Source organism: Olea europaea, chromosome 16, assembly GCF_002742605.1.
Source record: "Olea europaea var. sylvestris chromosome 16, O_europaea_v1, whole genome shotgun sequence".
In the NCBI taxonomy this organism is placed as follows: domain Eukaryota; kingdom Viridiplantae; phylum Streptophyta; class Magnoliopsida; order Lamiales; family Oleaceae; genus Olea; species Olea europaea.
Window position 1 is genome coordinate 10,320,745 of NC_036252.1, and position 6,860 is coordinate 10,327,604.

General features: G+C 33.9%; 1 long non-coding RNA gene across 1 annotated transcript; it reads left to right on the forward strand.

Moving 5' to 3' along the window:
- The first annotated feature begins 2,690 nt into the window (after window positions 1-2,690).
- On the forward strand, window positions 2,691-3,691 carry LOC111412058. Its single transcript, XR_002705949.1, has 2 exons — window positions 2,691-2,895; window positions 3,377-3,691. It is a non-coding gene; the product is annotated as an uncharacterized LOC111412058 (long non-coding RNA).
- The last annotated feature ends 3,169 nt before the right edge of the window (window positions 3,692-6,860 follow it).

The window sequence follows — 6,860 nt, forward strand, 5'->3', positions numbered from 1 at the left end:
TTAACTTAAGTGGTCCGATCTCAAATTGTTAACAGGTTAGCATTAAGAGTCGCTTCATACTCGCTTAAGTGATTAAACTTATATTAACTTGAATGGTCTGGTCCACAGTTATTAACTGGTTACTGTTACGAGGCAATTAGTCTGACGCTTGTCATTCATACAAGTATGAACAAATAGAAAAGATAAAAAAGCAGAAGCGCAAATACTTATAAAAAATTTCATTTCATTGAATAAATTTAAGTACAAGGAGGCCGAAGCCATTACAACAGGTAACCCTACTCTACTGGAGGGACTTCTACATTGGCCGCCTCCGGGGCCTTCGGAGCCAAGCCTATCAGGCCGACTTCCAGTTGGCCCCCCGAACTCTACCTCCAATGAAGAGATGTCTAGAGTAGGTGCACCTCCTTCAGTCGACCCAATAAGCTTTGGGCACTCCATGAGACCCAGAAATTGGCGAAGTCGTCATACATGGGATGATCTTCAAAGTGGTCGATGAAGTTTTGGACTGCCACCTCCCCTGCAGATTTTAGCTCCTCCTTCAAAGAGGCAATCTCCTCTAACTGAGCCTCTGCCTCTTGCCTCAGCTCTACCTTCTCTTTGTTGGAGGCCTCCAGAGCTTCGGTGGCGAGCTTGTGATGCTCATTGGCGTGATCAAGCCGCCAAGTCACAGCAGCCACTTGGCACTCCACTTCGTACAACTCTTTCTTCAGCCGCTCCACTTCTGCTTTGGCGGCAGTTAGCTGGGCCTCAGTTTCCTTTTTCCCCTCCTCCGCCGCGTGGCCTTGGCCTGGGCTGCTCGCACAGCATCCCCGTAGTGCATCGCCTTCTCGAGGCGCTGGGCTAGGTCCTCCCTCTTGGAGTTCAGATCCTTCACCAAGCCCTCAAACTGGATGCTTATACTCAGGGCCCGAGCCACGCAGGCGCTATTCGCAGCTACCAAATCCTCAGCTGTGCAGGAAGCGGTGTGGTCCCTCCACTCCTCGGTCCAGTATTTGCTGTGGACCACCGCCATCGTAGCTATTTCTGGAAGAAGAGCCTCAAACACTTCCCTTACAGGCTCCTCGAGATTGGTGCCCAGAAAGTCGACCTCCTTAGAGGGACGGGGCCTCTTCCTCTTCTGCTACCTCGGCACTTGATCAATTAGCACTGCAGCAAGGGGTATTGTGGCCGTGGCAGTGGCAGGCTCAGTTGGGATGGGCCTCTTCTCCGGAATGGCCACCTCGGTGGGGATTGTGGTCTGCCTCAAAACAGGGGGTGGCCTCGCCACAGTTGGGCATTTTGGAGGGGCAGTATTCTTTTTGCCCTTTCTCCGAAGGTCAGCCTCCGGGTCCTCCGGTACCTCCTCCTCCGTCAGAGGCTAAAGCCTCTTACTTGCTTCCACAAAATCCTCCATTTGCTTTTTATATGAGGAGGAGGAGGCCTTCAACGCCCGTGCCTCTGCCATCATCTTTTGGATGGTCTTAAAGTCGGGGCGCACCGGCATCTTCTTATTAAAGTTGTCTGCAAAGAGCGAATAACGAATTAGTACAAGTCTTGAGAGTTCGGAATAAAAAGCAAAGACTTCGATCTAGTTACCTTGGAATGCCATCAGATCGTGAGTAATGAAGTGGATGTTCTTTCGGATCAACCTATGGTAAGACCTCTTCCTTTGAGGCAGCTGATAAATGATGCAGATGGTTTCAAAGTCCTCGAATGACAGCTCGCATTGAGGAAATGTAAATGTTAGGCATAATTTGAACCAAAGAGAAATATAAGGAAAAATAACTACTATACTCACTAAGTGTTGAATACTTCATCGGGACCGTAAGAGGCGCCAGGGGGTTCCCCTCCATCGTGTCCCATCGTTCTGCGGCCCAGCACCACGAGCTCTTCCATTCTTTGATGGAGCTCGGCAGATCGAGCACGAATGGAGTGTGGAATCCTCATGAAGTAAGGTACTGTTAATAAAATGCTCAAGTACTGCATAATTAACGCACAAACAATTTATATTCCTTAAATTCTAAATGATAGTAACTAACTACGATATATAAACTTTCATCTAATAATAAGATATTTAAATTCTTGATTTTTTACAATCAAATCATTGGTCGATTAACATTTGGAAGAATAAGAAGGCACAACTTTTTTACATTCCAAACAAAATTTTCTCAATAATGCATGCATTAGAAGAAATTTGTACTTTACCTATAAAAATTTGAGAGATAAATTGTGATTTGTATGCAAAGTTTGTTCTTCCCCGCAAAAATAATGTTTCATCAGATTATGATTCACTTCAAAATTTTTAAGAATAACTCTTGTGGTACATAAAATGGTGTCCATAATGGTGTCCCCTCACTCACATACATGTGAGTGAGGGGACACCATTATGGACACCATTTTATGTACCACAAGCACATCCCAATTTTTAATAGTGGGAGAACTTGGGCCCACAAAAATTTGTATGTTTTCCCAATAAAATATTTGATGTATACGATATATTGTTTGCCGACAAAAAATATTTGACTTGTTTGTATACTAATAATTAAAAAAAATGTTATTTATTATTTTATTTTTAGTATCTACAAAATTTATATTCGAAGTGAATAGATAATTGAAAAGGAAAAGACTAAATATAATAATTATTATTTTTAAATACATATACATTATAATTTCATTTTGCCTCATTTATCTAAAATTATCTCACTATTTTCCATCCCCACATTTCATTTCGAGAATTTGACCCCATTTCAAATCCCTAACTTCATTCATATCTCATTCATCAGGCCGTGTGATGGATTCTCTCCATTTTATTTCTGGACATGACTTCTCTTCTTCAAGCAATAAAAATTCACGAAAAAATTCCAGAATTGTTTTTCATCTACGTAGTTTTCTGCTGGATCTTGATTTTAAATTCGCGTAAGTGAAAATCAGGAGTGGTGGAGATGAAAAAACTTAGATTTTTTTAGGCTTCGGTTTGATTTATTGATTCACATATTTACTCTTTCGATTTCAAAGCTGATAAATTAGTTACTTTCTTTTTCTCTTGACAATATTCTTTGAATATGAGCTAATTTTCAATTTGAAGTATGTAGGGGAAGCAGCGTGTGTAGGAAATAAATGCAATGCGTTAATGAATCACTGGTTAAGCATGAAAAAATAGGTCCATTTATTCCCTTAGATTTTGATGAAAAACTGAATTCAGTTTTTGTTCATTCCAGATGTTAGAATCAATTCGTTTCTCAATCATCATGAGTATGTTAATATTCTCATACTCAAACATGGAGAAAATCTGTTGGTACTCAATTTTCATTTATCACTACTGAAAATGGGAATTATTGTGCAAAATTTCAATATAGCGCTCACTTATTTTGCTGTTAATGATAATCCCCTTCACCAGGGACGCTTCATTTCACGTTGAAATTGCTGCTTCAATTCAAAGAATCCTAGTCATGGCTCAAAACCCAGGTAAAAGAATTTCTTTAAATCCCCATTTTATAAATTTATTTCATGTTTAAATGTGGAAGCCTCATATTTGCTGGGTATTATTCGTTTCCATCTTAATGAAGGAAAACGACGACGAAAGTAATATCATAGTTTGATTTGCATTTGTACAAGATATCGTAATTAAACAGTAGGGATTTGATTGAAATTGTGGGTCATGGATCAATATAATTGCTCATATTTATTGGGCATTACTCTTTTCTATCGTAAAGTGTTTGACTTCAGTATGCATTTGTGCAAAATGTCGTAATTGATTGAGATTGTGGGTTTTATGCATCCTACTAAATTGTGGACGTTTGCATTGTGTCTAAATTCATAAACGTTGGATGATGCTAGTATCAAGCTAATTATCAAATATTAATGACAGTCCTATGACTAAAATTATTTAATTAATTTTGGATTGGAGTGTCCTACTCGGGTAAACCCATCAATGGTCACCAAACTTTAGTTTTCCTATGACAACCCAATTTGATTTTATTTCATTATAGCTATCCAACTTGATACTTACGATCATAGTCATCCATTTTTATTTATTTCATCATGATCACTCAATTTCATATAATGTTCTACCATGGTAATCCAATTTCATATAACGTATCTCCATGATTACTCAACTTCTTCTCATCATTTTCACTAATTTTAAAAGGGGTTCAACAGCAAATTTGCATTATATATAAATAAGTTTAAAAAAATAAAATAAAAAATTATTTTAAAAAAATAATTATATTTTTAAAAAAAATGTTACTTAATAGAGTAAAATAAAATAAAAACTTATTTTAAAGAAATGTTTTTAAAGTAATACAAAAACATATTTAAAAAAAAAAAGTTACTTAGAAACATAAAATAAAATAAAAAGTTGTTTTAAAAAAGAATGTTCCTTAAAAAAATAAATAAAATAAAAACTTATTTTAAAGAAATTTTTTTTTTAAAAAAAAAAAACTTATCTGCAAAAAAGGTATTTAAAATAAAATAAAAATTTAATGAAAAATGCTAGAAAAATAAAATAAAGTAAAAATTTATTTAAAAAAATATTCTTTTAAAAAATAAAATAAAATAGAAACTTATTTAAAATCTAGTCTATGTCACATGCGTTGTACGAGTTTTGTATGTGTTTTGTTGTTATTTGCGTAGAATTTGTAGATTTTACAAAAAGTATTTGAAGGTGTGAAATGTTTGCTTGATTGTCATTCTTTTGTTGACTGTATATTGTATGTCAATGACAATGACAATTTTTTTATTTTTATAAATAAATATAATCAATGAGGTCAATTGTATATTGTATGTCAATGTTAATTTTTTTTTATTTTGTTTTATAAATAAACATAATCAATGATGTAATGATCTTGTGCAATTAGGTTGCATCTGTTTAGGTGCGTAAGTGAAAAGTTAATTACTTATTGATTGATATTTTTTAGTTTAGATTAGAGTAGATGAAGAATTGACTTTTTTTGTTTGATATTGTGAATAAGTTGTAACTTGAACTTCGCAAAATGTTTTTCTTAAGCAAGCTCAATTGGAGAGGCTATATTTGTACTTTGAAAAGTGACCTGTGCAGTTGTAAATTGAGAAAGAATTTCATGAATTCCAATTTAAATTTCAATATAACTGAAAGAAGGGAGAGAAAAGAAACAAATTCTGGGGAGTAAAATAGAAACTAATTCCATTACTGCTGATATTTGCAAAAAGTGTAGCAGTCCAGCAACACAAAAGGTAAAATAAGAACTTCTTGTGTTCTTAGCATGAATGATGTAGTTATCATGTTTGACATGCATCATTTTTCAACACTAACATGTTTTCATCAGTTTCTAAATACATTCATATAAAAAAGGAAACAAGAGTAAGGGGTGGACATGTTGGAGCCATTTCACTAAAACAGCTCAATCATTTTCTACTCCATTTTTTCCTTTGAAGTAAATGGATTTGAGCCAAAAAAAATTTTGAATCTATGCTTTCTTCAAAATTTATTCTTGAAAATGAGTTATGTTCAATAGACTTGAAAAGAGCTTTTTTTGCTGGAGGTGACCAATCTTCCTCAGCATCCACATCAACACTTTTCCTAGAATTGACTTTTCCTTGGTGTTGGTGGTGGTGATGTTCTGCAATCAAATGTTCCAAATCTGTCACAGAGATGATGTCAAACTTGTAATTAGATGAATTATGTTCGGTTTGAGTCGTTTTCACATAGAATACTCATTCAATGTTTTGCATTTTTTGAATCACATCTCCAAAGTTTGTTTCTAAACCCTGTTTAGAAAAAAATGATTTGTATTATGATTAATTTGTGAAAAATATGTACTAATTATAAATATTATGCAAAGGTTTAATGTAATTTAGAATTGTTACAAGGTTGGCTTGCTCCACCAAGGCCTGTGCATTTGTAAACATTTCTTGGCTGGTTCACCAATTGCACTTGCATTTATAAAGCCCGTGATATTAGATAGTTGCACATATGCTCTAGCCCTTAGATAAAGAAGGATTCGATATTTGTAAATGAAAACATGGATGCATTAAATAAAAATAAAAATGGAAAACTATGAAAGAAAGTATATTTTACTAAGGAATAACTTTATAATTGGGACTCTTGGAAAAAATACAAAGATATGTTTCAGCAAAATTGGTGATTTATCGCTGATAGTAATTGTCGCAAGCCATGTACCAACATTTATTATCTATTTTCTCAACCATTGTTGTGTCATTGACCCAATAAAACTTCTATTGTTATGAAAATGAATTTTTAGTGTTGTATACGTGAATATATTAGAATATAATAAAAAAAAGTATAAACAGTAATTATAAACTGGAAAAGTATTGGTAAAAGAAGACCATGCAGATTTTTGATTAAAGTGAATTTCCTACTTACTGGAGGAGAATTTCATGTGAATTATTTCCATGTATGGCTTTTTAAATACCAATTCATCAATTTTCTTAGAATTTGTATTCACCCTGAAAGAATAAAATGAATAAAATAAGAATAACTAATTAAATTAAATAAGGTAATGATATGTTGCAAACAGACGTGTGTACAAATTAGGAAATAAAATTTGAACTACTTATACATTCCATTCTACCAATTTTTTACTGCGATGAAAGGAGTATTTATGAAGATGGTGCTATGAACTTTTGTGGACAGTTTAAACTTGTGTAATAACTTTAAAGAGAACATAAAAAATTATAAGTAATAATGATTTATATACTTATATGTAGGTGATATAAAATGCCTTTTTTAATATTTTAAATAATGAAAAAATAATAGAACATACCAAAGAAAGATGTAACTTTTATGTGGGTTGCAAAGATCACTGGTTTTTTTTTTTCAATAATTTTTGCTATCAATATGCATTCACTATCAGCAAATAAATCCTAGAGTGTCAACATTATTG